At 45.8% G+C, this 23,996-nt stretch overlaps 1 long non-coding RNA gene across 1 annotated transcript in view; it reads left to right on the top strand.

Annotated features, from left to right (window-relative positions):
* Positions 1-23,996, top strand: part of LOC119951408 — a 174,132-nt gene that overhangs the window by 32,609 nt on the left and 117,527 nt on the right. Inside the window, exon 2 of the long non-coding RNA XR_005457611.1 lies at positions 21,161-21,304. This is a non-coding gene — a long non-coding RNA (uncharacterized LOC119951408). The remainder of the gene's footprint in view (positions 1-21,160; positions 21,305-23,996) is intronic.

The raw sequence follows: 23,996 nt of genomic DNA, 5'->3' as shown, positions 1-23,996 counted from the left end.
CCCTGTTCATTTTAATTCTGTTCAATTTAAACTGGTTAAAGTAACACAGACAAACAAATTCAATTGACATTTGAATTAAAAATAATGCAGACCTCCGGTTTTATTCACGAAATGCGCTGTTTGAAGAGAACAATTATGTATTTGAAAATGTATAGGGAAACTGAACTTTAAAGCAGGAAATATGGCTCCTTCAAAATCCTACATTTCGGAACATTAGCATGAAAATTACTGTGAGCACTGCAGTATGAGATAATGGGCTGGATTCTCCAAAAATGGGACTACGTTTACGCTGGCGTTTCAATCCGGAGTTTCCTATAAAATAGATCAGTCGATTCACTCACCCGCAGTGGGCTAGCCGAGACCCAGAGTGATTCATGCAGCTTCAGCTGTGGATACGGGCCCCCGCACTTCCAGTTTGCAGTCCGTGCATGTGCAAAGCGGCGGCTTCCAGCGGCTGCTCCGAGCGCCATGGCGGACTCGGACCGCGGAGGCAGCTGTAAAATGTAGGACCCCCAATCGGCCGCGCGCCCGTAGATCCGACCACCGCGATCTGTCCCCCAGCCGCCTATAATAACTTTTTATTGTCACAAGTATGAAGTTACTGTGAAAAGCCCCTTGTCACCACATTCCGGCACCTGTTCAGGTAAACTGGTATGGGAATCAAACCCGCACTGCTTGCCTTGTTCTGCATCACAAACCAGCTGTCTAGGCCACTGAGCTAAATAAGGTCCCCCCCCCCCCCCCCCCCCCCCCCCCCCCCCGGTGTCCGATCCCCCTGCTCCCCACCAGGCCACCGTAGACTGAGTCCGCAGCCGCCACGCGAGCTTCCTGACCGACGCTAGGTTATAACCATGCCGCCGGGAACTCGGCCAGTCTGGAGCGGGGGATCGCTGGGCGGGCTTCTGGCAATGCCCCCCCCCCCCCCCCCCCCCCCCCCCATCCGCGAACACGCCGATTTTCGGGCCCGGAGAATCGCCGGATCGGCGGCAAGCCCGATTTCGGCGTGAAATTGGATTCCCGCCCCCGCGCCAAACGCGGTTTTGGCGCGGGGCTGCGGAGAATCGAGCCCAATATGTTTGTAGCAAATGCCTCATTAACTCAATCATCAACCTGTTTAAAATTAATTGGTTCGCACTTCTACGAGAGGGGAGTTTGATACCAACACATGAAGCATTCACATGGTAACATCTCTGGCCATAATTTACACCCTGTTGCGGTAGTAAAATATTGTTGTTTGATATTTTTAAAATGGAGGTGTTTAACAAATAAATTCTACTTCTGCATTGAACCAGAAAGGTCGAGCACACAAGCAACCATTTGACCCATCATGTCTGTGTCAGGTCTGTGCAAAAGAATTTTAAAACCAATTCCCCTGTCTTGCACTTACCCTGTAACTCTGTATCTTCCTCGGCTTCAAATATTTAATCACTTCCTCTTTAAGAAGTGGAATGGCCGGGCAGCACGGTGGCGCAGTGGGTTAGCTCTGCAGCCTCACGGCGCCGAGGTCCCAGGTTCAATCCCGGCTCTGTGTCACTGTCCGTGTGCAGTTTGCACATTCTCCCCGTGTTTGCGTGGGTTTCACCCCCACAACCCAACGATGTGCAGGCTAGGTGGATTGGCCACATTAAATTGCCCCTTAATTGGAAAAAATTAATTGGGGACATAAATTTATAAGAAAAAGGAAGCAGTTATAAAATAATGACTCCTGATCACTGATTCCCCTCCGAACAAACAAAATCATCTTTCCTCATCAAAATCCTTCTGAATTTTAGAAATTGGTTTTAAGTGTACAATGATTTTACAGGGGACAATATTTCTACTCCTGGCAAAGAACATTTGCCGATAGTGTTGCATCAAATTTTGTCGGATGTATAATCTTCTATAAGAATGTGTGGATTTCTGTTCTGACAGGCCAGGGGATGCTACCAGTATGAAATTCAAAAACATCTACGATAGAAGAGATTAAAAAAGAGTGAACGTGTGAAATCTGAAATTCTCAGGGTTGGGGGAGGGGGCAGGGGTGAATTTGAGACATTCCGTTCCACTTATTGCCGTTTATTTCAGTTCTCTGCTAAGGTTTAAAAGATTTGCCAGTCCAAAAACTCGTGGCATGAATCTAGCATTCAGCATTCGCTCTCTTGCTTTGAAAATAAAATCACAAGTTCTAAGCTGTTTTTATTAGATTATACTTTGAATGTGAGTCTTGCAGGTAATTAAGTCTTTACAGGTCCAGATGGTGCGACTGGAGAGAGGAAAAATCACAGGTTAAAGAGGTGTGAATTGTCTCAAGCCAGGACAGTTGGTAGGATTTTGCACGCCCAGCCAGATGGTGAGGGGTGAATATAGTGAGACATGAATCCAAGATCCCGGTTGAGGCTGTACTTATGCGTGCGGAAATTGGCTATCAGTTTGTGCTCGGCAATCCTGCGTTGTCGTGCGTCCTGTAGATTGACTTGGAGAACGCTTACCCAAAGATCAGAGACTGAATGCCCTTGACTGCTGAAGTGTTCCCCGACTGGAAGAGAACATTCCTGCCTGGCGATTGTCGTGCAATGTCTGTTGTTGCAATGTCTGCTTGGTCTCGCCAATGTACCATGTGGTACATTGATGTGATTACCCCTCTCTCCAGAGATGTGATTATCCCAAGGGTTGGAAAAGGGGACATGGGTTCTAAACTGTAAGATAAATTTGGGAGTGATAATGGTGGCAGCAGAGCAGGAGGCAAGTTGGCCCATCATGTCCATGCTATCTCTCTTCAAGAGCACTCAGCTCATCCAGCTCCCCTTCCTTTCCCCTGCAGCCACGCACGTTTTTGTTTTTAATTTAATTACCCAATTCCCTTCTGAAAGCCATGATTGAACCCACCTCTGCCACACTCTCAAGCAATGCATTCCGGACTCTATGTGGATGTTCACTTGAGAGTGGTCAGCATATGGGATGGATTTCAGGATTGGATAATGGAAAGCCCTGAAATCTTTTACACGTGGTCAGATCCTGTGATAGGAAGACTAAGTTTAATTTCATTTGGTTAGATGAACTAGAATGGAACTGGTTCAGTAATGAAAAAAACATCTAAATGTAATGCATAAAAAATGAACAGGTATTTCTCAACAACAGTTGCATTTATATAGTGCCTTTAACATGGTGAAACATCCCAAGGCATTTTTCAGGAGCTCTATCAAACAAGTTTTATTAGCAAGCCACATAATCAGATATTGGGATAGGTGACAAGATGTCGGTTTTAAGGGGTGGTTCTAAGTTTGGAAAATCACATGTGCAACCTACCCCAATTTCAATACAAAAGCAAATTACTGCGGATGCTGAAACGAAAACAAAAATTGCTGGACAATCTCTGCAGGTCTGACAGCATCTGGGGAGAGAGGAACGGAGCGAAGGTTTTGAGTCTTTGACGAGCTTTCACAAAGAGTGATCCAGACTCCAAAAGTTAGCTTTGGTTCTCTCTCCATTGATGCTGTCAGACCTGCTGAGATTGTCCAGCATTTCCTGTTCTTTCTACCCAATTTCAAAACTGATTATCCCCACCATGCCCAGACCAATCATAGTAACGAAGATGTTGGACTAAATTCAGCCCTGCAGGATGGAAAGCTACTGATATGGCTCTCTATTCCTTATCTGGTTCAGGTCCACAATGAAATGTTTAAGTACTTAAGTGTTTTTAGACCACGAAACCAGAAGACATAGGAGCAGAATTAGGCCACTTGGCCCAATGAGTCTGCTCCGCCATTCAATCATGACTGATATTTTTCTCATCCCCATTCTTCTGCCTTCTCCCCTGATCTCCTTATTAACGAAAAACCTATCTATCTCTGTCTTAAAGACACTCAGTGATTTGGCCTCCACAGCCTTCTGCAGCAGAGTTTCACAGATTCACCACCCTCAACCTGAAGAAATTCCTCCTCATCTCTGTTTTAAAAGATTGTCTCTTTAGTCTGAGGCTATGGCCTCCGGTTCTAGTTTTTCCCCCAAGTGGAAACCTCCTCTCCATATCCATTCTATCCAGGCCTCACAGTATCCTGCAAGTTTCAATAAGATCCCCCTCATCCTTCCAAACTCAGAGTACAGACCCAGAGTCCTCAAACGCTCCTCATATGACAAGTCTTCATTCCAGGGATGTAGGAATGATATTTTGATTTATAATTCGAATACAATTTTAATTCAACATTATCCTTTCTTTAATAGCCCATCCACTAACTCCCTGTCACCTGCTGAATTTGTTTCCTTTTTATCGTACTGCCTGATTGTCACATTTTTGCACAATTTTAAACCTGATTACGGAGTCCATGTAAGAATTTTTGATGTTATTCATAGTGCAAATTCACAGACTTTGTGGTACAAATGTGTTACTTGAATGAAAGTCCATAGAATTCCAACAGTGCAGAAGGAGGCAATTCGGCCCATCGAGTCTATACCGACCTTCTAAAAGAGCACTTTTAGATCCAGTCCCCCTCCCTATCCCAGTAACCTCACCTAACCTGCACATATTTGGATTGTGGGAGGAAACCGGAGCACCCAGAGGAAACCCACACAGACACAAGGAGAAACTGCGAACTTCAAGGTCGGAATCAAACCCGGAACCCTGACGCTGTGAGGCAGCAGTGGTAACCACTTTGCCACCGTGCCACCCAAACTTATCATTATTATTATAATGGAGGAGAGTATAGTAGAGAGGTTTAAGGAGGAAATTCCCGAACTTCTATCAGTGGTGGAATGACTAAAATTGAGGGTGCTCAAGGGGCCGGATTTAGAGGAGCACAGTGCTCTATAGGGCTGGAGAAGATTACAACATAGGGAGGGACAAGTCTATGGAGGGATTTGAAAGCACGGGTGAGAATTTTGAAATCAAGACACCGCCAGACCAGGAGCCAATGTAGATCAGTGAACTCGGGGCAGATGGATGGACTTGGAGAGTTAGGAAATGGGCAGCGGATATTTGGATGAGCTCGAGTTTATGGCGGGTGCAAAATGATTTGGTTGAGCCTCAGACAGTGGGCGAGGAGTGAGATGGAGTCAGTGTTTGGGGAATGGAGTCTGTGGCAGGGACCAGAGATAGTGACCGGGATTCTCCCTTGCGAGTCCGCCTCGCTATCGCTGCTAGCGAGGACGGAGAATTTGGCGCACTGTTTGATGGTGCCAGGATTCTCTGCTCCTATCGCTGTCGATGGGAATTCCATTGACACCTTGAAACACCTTGAAGGGGTGCACTGCCGGCTGGATTAGGGAAACCCGCCATCAGTGAATGGCTGAAGAATTCTGGATAATGGTTTTGATCTTTCCAACATTAATGGGGAAGGAATAATAGACTTTCTCAGACCTATCCACTTATTCTTCCATTCTGGATGATTACTATGATTTGTGAACCATGACCATGTTGGAATTCAATTCTGGGAATTAACAAAAGCTCTGAATTTCTGAAAGAAAAATATAAATTTAAGGAATCTGAGGCAAACAATATCTTTCAAATGACAACATTAATAAATTCAATGTCACCAGCTTACTACAGCTTTGATGTTGTGTCTTTCTCACTTTATCAATGGCTATTATATGTGGACCGCAGATATTTCACTTTCCACGGTTTGCTGAACTCAATCCAACAATTGGCTGCTTCAGTGAGTTACAAGTGATTTTTGGTGATGGGTCTTGTGTTGAAAAATAATGACGTGCATATAGCAAAAAATCTACTCTTGTAATAAACCAGATCAACCTTGCTCAATCAATTTTGATGTCGTCAGATGAGGTTGAAGCATGTATGGGTCGAGGCACAGCTGAAAACTAACTAGTATTTACTAAGTCAGTAAAAAATTGACCAATTTCAATGAAAACATACTTGTGGAATTGGAAATTAACACAATGCTTTGTCCAATCTGTAAGGAGGCCAAATTGAGAATTTCTTCACAAGTAGTTCGAACATCTGGTCTATTTAAGGATGAAGTTTACAGTGAGAATGCCTCCCTCCCCCACCTCCACAGGACGATGCATCCAGATGACCGTGTAATGATTGTTGGAATTTTAAAACTGCAAGCCAAAATGCCAGCGTGTGACAAATCATATATCACTGACGCTTGAAAGAATTAAATTTACTGAAATGTCAGCATAGATTTTATTTGGCACAGCCTTAAAATGAGGAATGAACCCACAGCCTTGTGATTTAAATGACCGAGCCAAGCAAATTCTTAAATTAGGATTCACTGTGAAAGTTGGTAAAAATTTATGTACCCAGGATAGCAGTTATTACCTGTGTGATAGCAAGCCTGGACATGACAAATAATGGTTAGCTGGGGAGATTGAAGAACAGTGAATAAATGAAACATAGAATAGCTCAACAGCAATGAGTACAAATTAGACACGCTTCTTCCTCCAGATTATCTCTTATCTGTTCCTTGCCAGAAAGCCAGGTACTGAAAGATAGAATGAGAGCCATCTTTAGAAAAAAAGCAAAATACTGCAATAATGAGACACTTTTCTAAGCTAAAAGCAAATTCTGCGGATGCTGGAATCTGAAACATAAACAGGAAAATCTGGACAATCTCAGAAAGTCTGACCACATCTGTGGAAAGAAAAGGGACTGAACGTTTTGAGTCTGGATGACACTTTGTCAAAGCTTTTCTGAGCATTTATTTGCAGAGATACATGTTACAAACATATACCTCCTCACCCAACAATGGCGGTTTCAGTCTGTTCTTTTCTTATATTGGGACAAATGGATCCGGGTTAGGTACGTTTTGGCGCAGCCATTTGGGCGCGGCCGTTTTGGCGCCAGCCATTTTGGCACCGGCTGTTTTGGCGCCGGACGTTTTGGCCATAATAACATTTCTTTATTTGTAAATTAGCCTCAGTTGAGTTGGCTGCTGGTGCGGGTCCGCTGTCACAAGTGTTTCGTTCTATCACCATCTTTTTATATATTTTTTAACTAAACCAATTCGCATACCCATATGATGGCTGAGGAAGTATCAACGAAACGTGGTAAAGAAAAATTTGTTCATAACGGATTCCTTTACGTCTTTGACAAAACATTGACAAAAAATTTACTAGCCACAAAAACTAAAAAAATTTCTGTCGTCTGCGCCCAAACGGCCGCGCCAAATTGGCTGCGCCCCATTGTCCCATGGCGCCCAAACGGCTACGTCCAAACGGCCGCGCCAAAACGGCCGCGCCCAATTGTTCCATACCGAATGGATCCCCAGTTCATGCCCACCTTCTCTATACCGAGCATAGAGTAACAATTCTGAGCAAAGTGATTTTTTTTCCTTTGCATCTGGAACAAAACTTGCCAAACGCTGGACACTGCCTTAATTTGTGCCTTTGACCACATCTTCTAGACAGGAATACTTTATTCTGATCTTTAACTTGTTTGTTGGTGTGCGAGGAGCTGCCGGAACTTTCCCACCTTTTTTTGGAAGTTTCCCTCCTTTTGAGGGAAGTTTCCCTCCTTTTGAAGAAGACACCGCCATTCTGAGAAACATTTGAGAATGCTGTGCTGCGAGCTTGTAAGCCTGACAAATCTTAACTGTTTGTTCCAAAGACAGCTCCATTTCCCTCAGCAACCATTCCCTCAGCTAATTTTCATTCAGACCAAACACAATGTGGTCCCAAATCATGGCAGATTCCACCACAGAAAAATTACAGGTGTGGTACATAGAGCCCACTTGACCAGAACCTGAATGATTAGGTTCTTCCCAGAGTTGGAGGACAGCTGTGAACTGTGCCAAGGAGGCCCGGCCAACCATGACCATATGTTCCAGTATTGCCCCAGACTTGCTGGGTACTGGGCAGCCTTCTTTGAGGCAATGTCCAAAGTGGTGGGGATTAGGGTTGAGCCATGCCTGAAAGTGGTAGTCTTCGGTTTATCTGGCCAGCCAGATCTGTTCATGGGGAGAAGGGCGAACGCTCTTGCCTTTACTTCCCTGATCGCTCGCCAGAGAATCCTGCTCAGCTGGCGGTCAGCAGCACCACCTAAAATTGCAGACTGGCTGTCCGACCTATCAGAGTTTCTCCAAATAGAGAAAATCAAAATTGCCATCCGTGGGTCAGAAGATGGCTTCCACCAAACATGGGACCTGTTTGTGGCCAGCAACTAAGTAGCCAAGAGCTAGGAAGAGGTAGCCAAGCCACAGTAGGAGAGAGGGGAGAGGGAAGACCCGGGAAACAAGAAAGTGTAGCCAAACCCAGCGAGAGAAAAGGGGGGAAGTAGGGAAGAAGAGTGGGAGGGGAAGGGGTGGGGAAAAAACAATGGGGAGGGGAACCAGAAGAGAGAAAGTAGAGAGGAACACAAATGGGGTAGAAAACGCAGGAGAAGACAACGGCCACAATGAACACAGCAAGACAAAAGGCGGGAAAAGAACGAGGAGAAGAAACGGTCCAAAGTCAAAGCTCATGCAAATAAATAATAAGAAACTGATTGAAACGTAAATAGCATTAGTAAAAATGTTGTCAAAAAAAACCTTTCCCATTCAGTGTATATTTGTATTTATACGATGTCTCAGAAAACCTAATAAAAACATTTTTTTTAAAAAGGATAAATTACAGGTTTTTGCTTTTAACATGAAATCAGTGACAAAATGCTCTATGGACCTTACACCATGTCTCAGTAAACCGAATAAAAACATTTTTTTTTTAATGGATAAATTACAGGTTTTTGCTTTTAGCATTAAATCAGTGACAATGCTCTATGGACCATTCTGTCTTCTGTAAACATGATCTAAACACACAGCGTTCATAAATTTAATTCTTTCTGGGAGTGCAATGTTCATCAAATCTTCAAAATACTTCATTAAAATTTTTACTATCATCGTTGCAAATTTAAGCGTATTAAACACAATTGCTTTCGGCCCTGCTGCTGTCAGGAGCATTGCTATCTTACGCAAATGTGATTGCTCTCCTAAATTTAATGCAGTAAGAAACAGATTAAATTGTTGTTTAACACATGCCAGTTACTGTCCACATTCCCATGAAATCTGTGACTCATTGGTGGCTTCAACAACTCCATGTTGTTAATCTGGCATTCTGCAAAATCTTCAAATCGCTGTGGACGTTGTGCAGGTTGATAGTGTTTTTGCAATGTTTAATACCATCTTAGCCTGGTACCATGTAATGTTCTTGTTGGATGGCCCGATGTATATTACAAGAACACTTGTAACTAAAGCTATGAACAATTTACTAACATTAATTCTGGGTCAACTATGTACAAAACAACAGATGAACAACAGCATTATCATGCACAAGCAACCTCTCTCTTCCAGCTCTCCAGTCAGTTTGCAGTCACCTAACTCTAACATTCCTTATATATTAATGAGACTCCTAGTGGTTAGTCAATGAATTACAACGCAACCATGATATCACTACAATCGCACCCACTCATTTTTTTTATTTTTTATAATTTTTATTGAAATTTTTTGAAAAATGTATGGCAACAGAACAATAATAATAATAACAATAATAAACAACCCCCGGCACCCGTAACAACGCATGTAACGAACCCCCCCCCCCCCCCCCCCCCCCCACCCCCCAAACCCAATAAACAACAAAATAAATTAACAATTAACAAATTAACTTAAACAATAACCCCTGAAACCCCCCCCCCCAACCCCGGTTTGCTGCTGCTGCTGACCTAGTTCCTTATCGTTGAGCCAGAAAGTCGAGGAAAGGCTGCCACCGCCTAAAGAACCCTTGTACCGACCTCCTCAGGGTGAATTTGACCTTCTCCAGCTTAATGAATCTCGCCATGTCATTGATCCAGGTCTCCACGCTTGGGGGTCTCGCATTTTTCCATTGCAACAAGATCCTCCACCGGGCTACTAGGGACGCAAAGGCCAAAACACCGGCCTCTTTCGCCTCCTGCACTCCCGGCTCCACCCCAACCCCAAATATCGTGAGTCCCCAGCCTGGCTTGACCCTGGACCCTACCACCCTCGACACCGTCCTCGCCACCCCCTGCCAGAATTCCCCCAGTGCCGGGCATGCCCATAACATATGGGCATGGTTTGCTGGGCTCCCCGAACACCTAATGCACCTGTCCTCAACCCCAAAAAACCCGCTCATCCTCGTTCCGGACATATGAGCCCTGTGCAGTACCTTGAACTGGATGAGGCTAAGCCTCGCACATGAAGAGGAGGAGTTCACGCTCTCCAGGGCATCCGCCCATGTCCCCTCCTCAATCTGCTCCCCCAGCTCCACTTCCCACTTAGCCTTCAGCTCCTCTACCGACGCCTCCTCCACCTCCTGCATCACCTGGTAGATGTCAGACACATTCCCATCTCCGACCCACACCCCCGAAAGCACCCTATCCCTTACCCCCCACGGGGGCAGTGAAGGGAACCCCTCCACCTGCCGCCTAGCAAACGCCTTGACCTGAAGGTACTTGAACATATTCACCGGGGGGAGCTCAAACTTCTCCTCCAGCTCAACCAGGCTCGCAAACCTCCCGTCAATGAACAGGTCTCCCAACTTCCTTATGCCCGCCCTGTGCCACGCCAGGAACCCGCCATCAATGTTCCCTGGGACAAACCGGTAGTTCCCCCGCAGCGGGGCCTCCACCGAGCGCCCCACTTCCCCCCCTGTGTCGCCTCCACTGCCCCCAAATCTTGAGGGTGGCCGCCACCACCGGGCTCGTGGTGCACCTCGTTGGAGGGAGCGGCAACGGCGCCGTTACCAGTGCCTTCAGGCTCGTACCTCCACAGGACGCCATCTCCATCCGTTTCCATGCTGCCCTCTCCCCATCCATTACCCACTTGCCTACAATCGAGACATTAGCCGCCCAATAGTACCCAGAGAGGTTGGGCAGTGCCAGCCCTCCTCTATCCCTGCCCCGCTCCAAAAAGACCCTCCTCACCCTCGGAGTCCCGTGCGCCCAAACAAATCCCAGAATGCTGCTGTTCACCCTCCTAAAAAAGGCCATCGGAATGAAAATGGGGAGGCACTGAAACAAAAACCTCGGGAGTACCGTCATTTTTACGGACTGTACTCTACCCGCCAACGACAGCGGCAGCATGTCCCACCTTTTAAACTCCTCCTCCATCTGCTCCACCAACCTAGTAAAATTAAGCTTATGCAAAGTCCCCCAACTCCTAGCCACCTGAACCCCCAGGTACCTAAAAATCCTCACTGCCCTTTTTAGCGGGAGCCTACCAATCCCCTCCTCCTGATCTCCCGGGTGTACAACAAACAGCTCACTCTTGCCCAGGTTCAATTTATAGCCCGAGAAACTCTCAAACTCAGCAAGAATCTCCATCACCTCTGGCATTCCCCCCACCGGGTCTGCTACATACAGCAGCAAGTCATCTGCATAAAGCAACACTCGGTGCTCCTCCCCACCGCGCACCAGACCCCTCCACCTCCCCGACTCCCTGAGCGCCATGGCCAGAGGCTCAATTGCCAAAGCAAAAAGCAAGGGGGACAGGGGGCACCCCTGCCTTGTCCCACGGTAGAGCCTGAAGTACTCGGACCTCCTCCCATTTGTCGCTACACTCGCCATCGGGGCCTCGTACAGCAACCTCACCCATTTAATAATCCCCTCCCCAAACCCGAACCTCTCTAACACCTCCCAAAAGTACCCCCACTGAACCCTATCAAAGGCCTTCTCCGCATCCAATGCCACCACAATCTCCGCCTCCTTCTGCCGCCGGCATCATTATCACATTTAGCAGCCTTCGCACGTTAGTGTTCAGCTGCCTCCCCTTCACAAAACCCGTCTGATCTTCATGTATCACCCCCGGCACACAGTCCTCTATACTAGTAGCCAAGATCTTCGCCAGCAACTTGGCGTCCACATTCAGCAGTGAAATTGGCCTATATGATCCACACTGCAAGGGGTCCTTATCTTGCTTCAGGATCAGGGAAATCAGCGCCCATGACATCGTCATGGACAAAAACACCCCCCTCCCATGCCTCGTTAAAGGTCCGAACCAACAGGGACAGGTCCGCGTATTTTTTATAAAATTCAACCGGGAACCCATCCGGTCCCGGCGCCTTCCCCGACTGCATGTGGCCAATCCCTCTGACCAGCTCCTCCAACTCGATCGGCGCCCCCAGTCCCTCCACCTGCTCCTCCTGCACCCTTGGAAATCGCAGCCTGGCCAAGAAGCTCTCCATTTCCCTCCCCCCCCCCCCACCACCACCGGCGGCTCCGACCGGTACAGTTCCCTGAAAAGTTTTGCCCCCAGAATTCCCTAATGACCCCATTGACCTCTGCCCCCTGCTGCACCACATTCCAACCCCTATCCTTCACTCCACCAATCTCCCTAGCCGCGTCCCGCTTGCGAAGCTGATGCGCCAGCATCCTGCTCGCCTTCTCTCCATACTCGTAGACCGCTCCCTGCGCCTTCCTCCACTGTGTCTCCGCCTTTCTGGTGGTCAATAAATCAAACTTGGCCTGCAGGCTACGCCGCTCCCCCAGCAATTCCTCCTCCGGGGCCTCCGCATACCTTCTATCTACACTCAACAGCTCCCCCACCGCACCCACTCATTTAATTAAAGATTTCCTTCCTCTCTAGCATTTGCTTCAATCTAGCAAAGTTAGAGACAATGTTTCAGCAGCTAAAGTGCTTTTACAAACCTTTTTGTTTCCTTAGTTTCCTAAGCTAAAGAACAACATTTCCAGTTTGCACCCGTCAGAAATATTCTGAACGTAGCTACACTACAATATCCATCAGAAATGTGATCACGTGCAGCATCTCTAAAAATGACGAATGTCATGTTCTGAGGGTCACTTAAGGATAAGAACTTAAGAACTCATTACCCCAGATGTAATTTTCTTCAATATTTTATTTGGCCGTGAAACATTCTCAACTTTAGGGCATTTCATGGGAGTACTTAATGCCAAAACTGGCATCTGGTCTCGTCTGAGTGCACAACCAGTTCAAATGACCAATCAAATTTCTTGTAGTTCCAGGTAAAATAGCTGGAGTAAGCAATTTTAATAATAATCTTTATTGTCACAAGTAGACTTACAATGCAATGAAGTTACTGTGAAAAGCCCCTAGTCGCCACATTCTGCCGCCTGTTCGGGTACACTGAGGGAGAATTCAGAGTGCCCAATTCACCTACAAGCACGTCTTTTGGGACTTTTGGGAGGAAACCGGAGCACCCGGAGGAAACGCACGCAGACACGGAGAACGTGCAGACTCCTTACAGATAGTGACCTAAGCTGGGAGTCGAACTTAGGACCTTGGCGCTGTGAAGCCATAGTGCTAACCACTATGCTACCATTCTGCCAATTTTATAGATAATGCTGTATTATTACACCGGAATTCTCTGACCATTGGGACTTTCTTTTCCTGCTGGCAGTGCACCCCCGCACATGGGTTACCTGGCGGTGTGGGGTGGTTTCAGTGGGAAATCTCATTGACAATTGGTGGGAAGAGAGAATCTTGGTGACCGCAAACTGACTGGAGAGCTGGAAGAGAGAGGTTGCTTGTGCATAATCATGCTGTTGTGCAAACAGTGCACCACTAAGAAAAATGGGGCTGAGGATCGGAGAATCCAGCCCTATATCTGGTTGCCATGTCTAAAAATTGTCAAATTAAAATATTTTCTATCTTGGTCCTATACTTTAAGATCCATGGGAACTACCTCGTTAAGATCACATCCATCTTTTAGCAGGGTTTTTAATCTTTTGACAAGCACGGTGATCAAATTGTGTAATGTTAGGATAATTTATTTCTTTTCAGTCTGATTCTTGTCACCAGATGCATTGGTACCTGTCTAACACTGATGAAAAAAATATCAGGGTTTGCTTAGGACATACAATAATATCCTGATTGGGTCTACTGCAGATCAACTGGCTTTCCAGACACAATTCTTTTATAAAGCTCCATGTTAAGTTAAATTTGTGCCTTTTTCATAGAAGGATTACTCTGTAACGGTGAAATTAGTACTTGTTAAATGCCTTACTCCAGCTATTTTACAAGTAATTATTACTCTCTTTTCTGATCTCAATATGCTAAACACCGCCAAGCTGAAAGTGAACAGTACTTTCATGTTCTTTAACCTTTTGTCGATCCTCACTACATAGTGAATCAAGATAACATTTTAACCTGTCTGTCTCACATACAGTTGTATGACATGCACTGTTTAGTACTGCACAGTTAAAGTGGTCCATGACTAACATATTCATCAGAACACTAAAATTTCTTGTGCCCAGGATAATTAATTCATAATCATCACTATCTTCATCCTCTTCTTCAGAATTCCCTTTGTCAAGTGTTATTTCGAGGACCCTCCCTCTCCAATTTGGGCAGTTCACCAGTAAAGATTATTATTATTATTATTATAATGATACTTTGAGTCACATCTGAAGCACTTAGGAACTGTTCATATTCAGCGAATTCAATTCACTCCATGTGAAATCAAGAAATGGCACTGAGCACGGCAAAGGGTATGGAGTCTTGACAATGTTCTGGCAATAGTACTGAAGACTTGTGCTCCAGAATCAGCTGTGCCCTGAATGAGGCTGTTCCAGAACAGCCACAACACAAACATCCACCTGGCAATGTGGAAAATTACCCAGGTATGTCCTGGGGACGTTGGCTGATGATTGCACAATGTTCATTTGGGACTCGGCCAGCTCGGTCAGTAGTGGTGCTGGTAGCCACTCATGGTGGTGGACGTTAAAGTCACCTACCCAGAGTACATCCTGTGCCCTTGCCACCCTCACTGCTTCCTCCAAGTGGTGTTCAACATGGAGGGGTACTGATTCATCAGCTGAGGGTGGTGCATGATAATCAGCAAGAGGTTTCCTTACCCATGTTTGACCTTTATGGGAAATCTATGCCCTATCAAATCACCTTGCTGGCATGCCTGCACACAGTCAAAAAATAATAAGAAATGGTTGTGTCAAACACCACAAGATGAGAGTGAAGAAGAAACTGCTGTCATCTAAAATATTGGAACATTATGACCCCTCAAGACCATTCATATTAATGCAAATACCTCCTTATGGAGTAGGAATGGTACCATCTGTACAATGGCACAGAGCGACCAATCATGTATGCACTCAAGACCCTAGCAGATGCAATGAGGAGATATGCACAGATTTAAAAAGAGTGATTGGCCATGATGTTGGCAGTAAAGAAGTTTCATCAATACGTCTGCAGATGACACTTTACCATCGTCACAGATCATAAACCTCTATTTGGCTTCTTTCAAGAGGACAAGGTGATCCTGCCCATCACTTCTGCCGGGATCCATAGCTGGGCACTATTATTGGCATCGGCCAGGAACGCAATAGCAAATGCAGATATCCTGGGCGGGATTCTCCGCCGGCAGGATTCTCTGTTTTACCGGCGCCCAGGGGCTCCTACTGCTGCCGGTAGCCTGCCCCCCACCAGTGATGGACGAAGTCACTATGACTCTAAATTCCATGGGCACCCTGACAGTTTTCGCCACACAGATCCAAACTTGGACCCAAAAGGACACTATACTGGCAAAGCTATGCCACGCCATCCTAAGTGGCGGACTACAATGACACCACACAGTGGACTTAAATCTCTTCCTTGCAAAACACCAAGAACCAAGTGTGGAAGACGGAATTGTCCTGTGGGGAGCCCGAGTGATCGTCCCGCACCCAGATCAGCGGCCAATATTTGAGGAGCTCAATAATAGCCACCCAGGAGTCACGAAAATGAAGATGCTCACAAGGAGCTACGTCTGGTGGCTCGAACGTGATGCGAACATTCAGAACACGGTGCAACAGTGCCCGTCCTGCCAAGAGAATCAGACATTCCAGCTGTCAGCCTTGCTGGACCCGTGGAAATGGCCAGGGAGATCCTGGGTACGGGTGCATGCAGATTTCGCAAGACTATTCATGGGATCTATGTTTTTAATCTTAATTGACGTCCATTCCAAATTGATGGACGTGCATGGGATGGCCTCCAATCCTTCCAGCGCCACCATAGAGAGACTCCAACAGTCATTCAGCACCCACGGGATACCAGTGGTCCTCGTAATGGACAATTGGACGAGTAGGGAACTCTAGGCATTTATGAAGACTAATAGAGTGAGCACAGCAGGAAGCCTTACAACACCAGGTTAAAGTCCAACATGTTTGTTTCAAACACTAGCTTTCGGAGCACTGCTCCTTCCTTAGGTGAATTCACCTGAGGAAGGAGCAGTGCTCTGAAAGTTAGTGTTTGAAACAAACATGTTGGACTTTAACCTGGTGTTGTAAGACGTCTTACTGTGCTCACCCCAGTGCAACGCCGGCATCTCCACATAATAGAGTGAAGCACATAATACGGCACCATTTCACCCTTCCTCAAACATCCAGCCGAACATTTAAGAGCGGCATGAAAAGCAAACCACAGGTTCGCTCAAGACAAACTAGCATGGTTCCTCTTTAATTAGAGGACCATGTCACATACAACATCAGGAGTGGTGCCTGCGGAACTATTAATGGGTCAGCACTTCCAGACCAGACTCAGTTTAATGTTCCCCATCTTAAGCAGAAAGGTAGAGTCGAAGAAAGAGGCCCAGTAGAAATACCTCGCCAGCCGGAGACCAGACAGGGGACAGGATTCTCGGTTGCCCGCCGCCGAAATCGCAATTGGTGAACAGGCGGAGAATCGATTCCAATCCGCGCAGTCGCAATGCCAATGGTGTCTCATCGGTCGGTCCACTCATGATGCTCCGCCCCCAATGGGCCGAATTCCCGACCTATTCTCCTCATATGCTCGTGGAGTATGAGTTTCCCTGGTAGCAAGCGGAGTTGTAAACCGAGGCCTTTAAATGCAGGCCCTAAACGTGACTGGCAGTGCTGGTAGTCCTGGGTTGGGACTTTATTGCTGTACACTATGGTAGCAAGTTTACTCTTGTATTGTAAAAAGAATACTTAGTCTTCCTGCTTGTGCCACCTGAATGATCGCAATGCCCTTTCAAAATTGCTGTCATCATTACCGCTTCTCAAAAACTCTGCTGTTTCCTCCACTATTCTTGAATATACCATCCCAAGTATACCTTCCCTTTCACTTCAAAGTCCTTAGCTACAGTTTGCCTCCCAGATCTTGCCCATGCTTCCTGCAACTCCATATTTGGATGTCTCCAATTGGTTTGCTCCCCTATCTCAGCACTGAAACATCCCTATTCAAAGCCACAAATGACATCCTGCGTGGCGGTGACCAAAGAGCTCATCCTTCAGGAACTTTCTGCAATCTTTGGCACAGTGGGTCACAGCATCCATTTCCAACGCCTTCGTTGGATGGGGCTGCCAGCTCCTGATGTCAAATGTAATCAGTGCATCTCTGGGACCTTTTGCCACCCACCGACATACATAGTACCCCTACACCCCCCAATCCTTAGCCCACTTGGTAACCTCATCTAAACATATTGTAATGTAAGAAACTCATAAACCAATTGATGCAGAGCAAGATCTCATGAACAGCTATGAGATAGTGATGGATAAACTGTATAATGATGTTGATTGAGAATTCTCGGGTTTTAATGATTACTCCTCGACAAGCTGGAGCCTACATGACTTGTAAATAGCTCTGCTGGATGTTTGCACGTTACCCACCATAATATTGCAAAGTTGTTTTATTTGGCTCCCAGAAATATTGATTCTCGTGTCAAATTACAACATGATGCTCTCTTTATTTATTTCAAGCAAAATGCTTCTCCCAGTTACACATAATGGGCACAGAGAGACAGTGAAAATCAATCAACTACTGGAAATGACCTTCGAAAAAATATGGTCAGATGGTTAGACCTTGCATAGCAAGTTTTAACAACACAATTTGGATTTATGCCGTCTGTTCGGTACCAGGAATATCGGAAAAGGGTTGCTGAACAGGGTCTTGGGAAAGGAACTTTGAATGAGCACATGGCCACGTGAGCTATATTGATTGATCGCTTCCCTGGCAATGAGGTTTCAAAGAGAATAATAGCTCTAATTAGTCGTCATGGTGAATGGATGTTGCAGAAAATGATATCAAAGATCAACTAGAGAAAAGTGTTATTTGAAGGGCATTTCAAAACTTAAAGTGACATCAATGGCGGGAGCTTTCTGATCTTCTCCACTGCGCCCATGAGGTTTCAGATAGATACACTGAGCAGCACAGAACCAAAATATTCCTCACATCGACCCACAGCCCAAATAGAGAAAACTGGTTGTCACATTTTAAAGACTTTTTCCCATTTGGTCAGGAACGGATTTTGGGATTCATTTATGATATGATATTGCAGTGCAGTTAATCTTGGTTCATGAGAGACACACATGTTGCTCAGCAAGTTGACTTTCAACTTGAACATGAAAGATCAGAGAACTGAAACAGTTTCTCTCTCATCAGACATTGTTTGATGTATTGTGTGCCACCTGCATTTCCCGGTTTCATTTCTCACATCACCAGGTTAGCTGGATAGACTGAGGATGATCCAACACGGCCTCAGGTGATGAATGTAGGAATTTCAGATATATTGTATTATAGGTATTTGATGCAGTAAGGGTTAAAAACCTGGGTTAGTGTGTGTATGATTGCTGCAGTCATGTTTTTTTAATGCCTGTTTGCAAGACAGCAAGGCTTTTTAGAATAGAATTATAAAATCTCTATAGTGCAGATGGAGGCCATTCAGCCCATTGAATCTTCACTAACCCTTGGAAATAGTACCCTCCCTGGGCTCATGCCGCGACCCAATGCCCATAACCCAGTAATCGCACCTAAACTTTTGGACACGAAGGGTCAATTTAGTATGGGCAATCCACCGAACCTGTACATCTTTTGATTGTGGCAGGAAACTGGAACACTGGAGGAAACCCACGCAGATGCGAGGAGAAGGTGCAAACTCCACACAGTCAGTCACCCGAGGCTGGAGTTGAACCTGGGTCCCTGGTGCTGTGAGGCAGCAGTGCTAACCACTGTACTGTGCCGTCGTCATCTTTTGGAAGCCAGAGTTGCAAGTAAAGCATCAAAAATCTTGGGCTCATGGACATTTGTTTATATTAAGAGGGTTCTCTGTGGGATAGTTAATGAAAGGATTCTCCATCCTGCCGGCAGCGGAATTTTCCGTCCTGCCAGCCAGCCAATGGGGTTTCCCTTTGAGCGCTAGTCATTATCTTTTTACTTTCACTTGTGAGAGGAAGGAGAAAATTAGAATTCTCTGAATTGGAGCAGGTTTTTCGAATGTGTTCAATGATATGAAATTGTGGAAATAACGTGACTGTAAATTGCAGCCAGAATGCTTTTACCATTGTTTAATCTTCGGTCCATGTTCTCCCTGAAGGGACTTTTACATCGGTGCGTGCTCTGTTTAGATTACAGGAGACCCTGTCTGTGCTCCAATTCCCGGTCTTCGCCCCTGCTCCTCCCCACGGCATCAGGATTGTCGGTTTTTCTATGTTTTTAGAGTCACATGCAGAAAATGGCCAAGGGATTAAATGTGTGTCCTGGTTGTCAATGACTGGTGAACTGTAAACTCTTCACTTGGAGGACAGGAAAAAAAGAAAGCGAGAGGAAAGGTGGCTGAGGTGCTTACTGCCTGGGTTAGGGGGTGTTGTCACATTGACGAAGGAAGATACCAGCCAGCCAATGGGGTTTCCCTTTGAGCGCTAGTCATTATCTTTTTACTTTCACTTGTGAGAGGAAGGAGAAAATTAGAATTCTCTGAATTGGAGCAGGTTTTTCGAATGTGTGATTTCGAAATCCTGATCAGTTATGCAAACACAGAAGCAGAGTCATTGAATTTTCTCTTCCAATCCCTACCATTCATGCCGCTGAGAGCTGCTTCCCATTATTCAGCATTGCATCAATGCATCATATTAAGAATTTATTTATAATCTGTGCGTACTTCCGACCAACCTTCTTTGGAAAAGCTGCATTTGGAAACTTGTCACACTGTAACTACGTATCTCAGCCTGTAGAGGCATGATGGCACGATCAGAGTATAATTACAGTGTGACAAGTCTCCATGAGCAATTTTCCATTAAGTGTAGATGTCAGATTTAATGATGGCATTAGAAAAATAAGAGCAGAAAATATGACGTTAAAAGGGGGGCTGGATTGCGTCTGTGCACTTGTTCCAATTATCCCCTGCCTTTTAACCTCCTTTCAACTGAAGACTGTGCTTGACTTGACCCCACATGCCATATGCAAGACACAGATAGAGAAGAATAATTTTGTGCGATTATTCTACTTGAAGACGACAAGAGATTGACTGGTGATAAGTTAAATGTCTTTCTTATAGAACGCCCTTCACTGTAATACTTTCTGTCACACTTCAGCGATAATACACCTATTGTTTCAAAACAGCAAAAGCTCTGGAACACAAAAGAGTATGGGACGGACGATCTGCTGGCTTATAATTTCTGCCAAATACAGTGTGCTGAAGTGTCCCCTCAGCACCAGTCACTGGTCAGACAGAACAATAAAATTGCACATGTAATATTGAACAAAATTGACAATAGTTGATTCATAGTTAAGCTTTTTGGCTATGGTCATGTCCGTTGACTCATCTTTCAATCAGTTTTTCCCAAATTAAATATATTCCCGCAAATCACTGTTGGACAATAACACTCTTGTACAGTTGTTCTACTTGAAGTAGCACTTTGCAAGTCGTCAGAACTTTGTATTTACATAACAGCTTTGTAGTTAAAAGCAAAAATACTTGAAGTTTTATGTTGGTATTGACACAGGGACCAGAGGGCCCAACAAAAAGGCACACGAAAGATAACACTCAAAAGCAGGACGACAACAGGAGGGGAAGAGGGGAGAAGAAGGGATGGGTGGCGAAGCAACAGGGAGAGGGAAGGGAAAACGAGGGCACTGCTCACAGATAAACACCGAACAACCACCCATGGTGAAGGATAGGGCCAAGGAAAAGACCCGGCAACAGCGAAAGAAGAGAGGTGGGGAGGGGGAAGGTTAGCGGGGGTGGGGAAGCGGGGGAACAAGGAACGGGGTGATACCCAAAAAGAACGTGTAAACTGTAACTGTCTCTTCTATCTTTAACATACAGCATAAAAATGTAAAACTTTCATAAAAATATATTGTTTTGAAAAGGAAATGACACTGCAATTTGATCCCCAGTGCATGATGAAATGTCGAATTGTATTGCTAGATATGCTAAACAGTAATGTAAAGGAAAATAAATCTGTACATTGTCCTGGTGTGAGTGTTTTTATCTGATAAGCCCTGGATTGATTTGCCTTTTGTCCTCTCAGGTAGAAGATCCAGGACCCAGAGTTACCAGATAGAGGAGGAAGCATGGAGCAACGAGGAGGCAGGTTCCTCAACATTATCGCAGCAAGGAATGTAGATTGGGCAAATTTAACCGAGCCCTTCAGATGGAAAAGAGATGGACCTGGGTCAGATTTCTATTTTATGCATTGCTTGATTGCCATTTTAAGTTGAAGAAAAGCAAAATTAGCTGGTGTTTGTCATGAGCGTCTTATTGTGATTTGTGCCATGGAGATCTGCAGAGATGGCATTCTCCATGCTCTATAAGGTCTTCATATCAATGCTTTTAAAATGTCTGCTTTCTCATGCTAACTGGTTGTTTTTTTCTCTGTAACCGCAACCACAGGCTTGACTAATAACACACAGCAAAGCGAGCAGTCAGCAGGCATTTATAATCAAATATCGCCCGTTTCAACACAACACATCTGACCCAAACTCAAACCTGTTTCTGCTTGGCAGGTTAGGTTAAATTTACTCCACCCCACCCCCACCCCACCCAAACCCCTACGTCCGCCTTAATCCGCCCTCTCTTAGTTTTCACATTTCAAATTCATTAGCTTGACATCAACTTCATAGCTAGTACAGACATGTTAACATTTCAGAGGGGAGGCTGCAATGCTGGCTTCAAAAATATTCCCAAAACTGACGTGGGCTTGTGCTGATTCCATTCATTAATGGGTCAGTCCGAAGTCTGCAACAGGAAAACAGCACTTAATTTGGGAAAAAGCTGATCCCCATTGATTCCCTCTCAGTTATAGATCAATATTATTTTACTAAACATTTTGGGGGAATTGTCCCAATTTGAGACGAAGGGCGTGATCCAGCCGAATTTGTTCTAAGTGTGGTAGCGAGTGGGATCTGCCAGGTGTCTCCCAGCGGCCAATCCGGCGGGTCCGTCACCGGTATCTAATATTAATTAGGGCACAATGATGCTCCAGGGGCGTTACGCCTCAAATGACTGTCCTGCCGTCTGATTCGCCTGACAGCACCCTGCAGCTCCCCACTAACGAGGGGAGCAGCACTTAAACCGATCTTGCAGAGCCAACGCCAGGCAGCACGCAGCCATGCCGCCGCGCAGACCAGCTCCACGATTCGGGAATGCTGACCTGGCCAAGCTCATGGACGCGGTTGAGTCCAGGATGGATATCCTGTTTCCCAAAGGGTGTCGAAGGGTCAACCACAGGTCAGCCTGTGCCGCCTGGGAAGCGGTGGGAGCAGCCGTCAGTGCTGGGAGTGCGACCAGGAGGACCGTCACCCAGTGCTGCAAGAAGATGAATGACCTCCACCGGGCCACACAGGTGAGTTGGTATCGGCCCACTGACACCAATCCTGCCTGCCATCCCCGGATGCACCCCCTGACTCCCCTGTGCCTGGCACTGGCATCCCCCCCTCACCCTCCAACGGCCCACCCCCAACACAATACTGAGAAGCACACCCTGACACCCGCCCGCCCCCCCGGATTGTTTTTTTAGTTGTCCTCTGCTTGCTTTTAAAGACTTCCCAATCCTCTGGCTTCCCACTAATGTTCACCACTTTGTATGCTTTTTCTTTTGCTTTTATGCTGTCCTTGACATTCCTCGTCAGCCATGGATGCCTCGTCCTCCCTATATATATGATCCTATATAGCATGTTTCCTCCTCCTTGGGATGAATTTCTGTTGTGCCTCCCGAATAACCCCCCAAAGCTCCTGCCATTTCTGTTCCACGTCTTCCCTGTTGGACTCCCTTTCCAATCAGCTCCTCCCTCATGTCTTTATAGTTACCTTATTTAATTGTAATACTGTTACATCTGATTGCAGCTTCTCACTCTCAAACTGCAGGGTAAATTCTATCATATTGTGTGGTCACTGCTCCCTCAGGGTTCCTTCACCTTAAGTCCCCTAATCAAGTCTGCCTCATTATACATCACCAAATTCAGAATTGCCTGTTCCCTTGTGGGCTCTTTCATAAGCTGCTCCAAAAAATATCTCTTCGACATTCCACAAATTCCTTTTCTTGTGATCCATTACCAAACTGATTTTCCCAGTCCACCTGCACATTGAAGTCCCCCATGATTATTGTAATATTGCCATTTTTTATATGCCTTTTCTACCTCCTAATTTATTTTCTACACCACATCATGACTACTGCCAGGGGGCCTGTTCATAACTCCCATCAGGGTCTTTTTCCTTTGTGATTCCTCAACTCGACCCACAGAGATTCTATGCCTTCTGATCCTATATTGCTCCTAGCTATCGATTTAAATTCATTCTTTACGAAAAATGCAACCCCCCCCCCTCTATCCCATCTGCCTGTCCTTTCGAAAGGACACCTATCCATGGATATTTAGATCCCAGCTCTGATCATCTTGCAGCCACGTCTCTGTGATGCCCACAACATCGTACCGGCCAATTTCAATGCGCGCAACAAGGTTGTTTACCTTGTTCAGTATACTGCGCGCATTTAGGTACAACACCCTCCGTCCTGCATTGACCATCTCCCCTCTCATACTTGTCACCTTTTTTGCTCCAGCTGAGGTTAGATTTTTGCCACCTTCTATACTCTCTGCGTAGTTTCAACCTCTCCTGAGGCTTTGGCTACTTTAGCCAGTTGAAAATCCTCGTCAATAACCTGCACTTAACCCTCTCCTTTAACTTTGATTTTCTAATTCTCCACACAACTGACCCCCCCCCCCCCGGCCCACTTTTTAGTTTAAAGCCCTCTCTACAGTGTAGTTATACAATTCGCCAGGACTCTGGCCCCAGCATGATTCAGATGAAGACCGTTCCATCCGAACAGGTCCCCTCTTCCCCAGTACTGGTGCCAATGCATGGGATGGTAC

The sequence above is a fragment of the Scyliorhinus canicula genome, chromosome 17 (assembly GCF_902713615.1).
Source record: "Scyliorhinus canicula chromosome 17, sScyCan1.1, whole genome shotgun sequence".
Classification (NCBI taxonomy): Eukaryota; Metazoa; Chordata; class Chondrichthyes; order Carcharhiniformes; family Scyliorhinidae; genus Scyliorhinus; species Scyliorhinus canicula.
The sequence above is the reverse complement of the archived record's forward strand: the minus strand, read 5'-3'. Positions and strand labels throughout refer to the sequence as shown.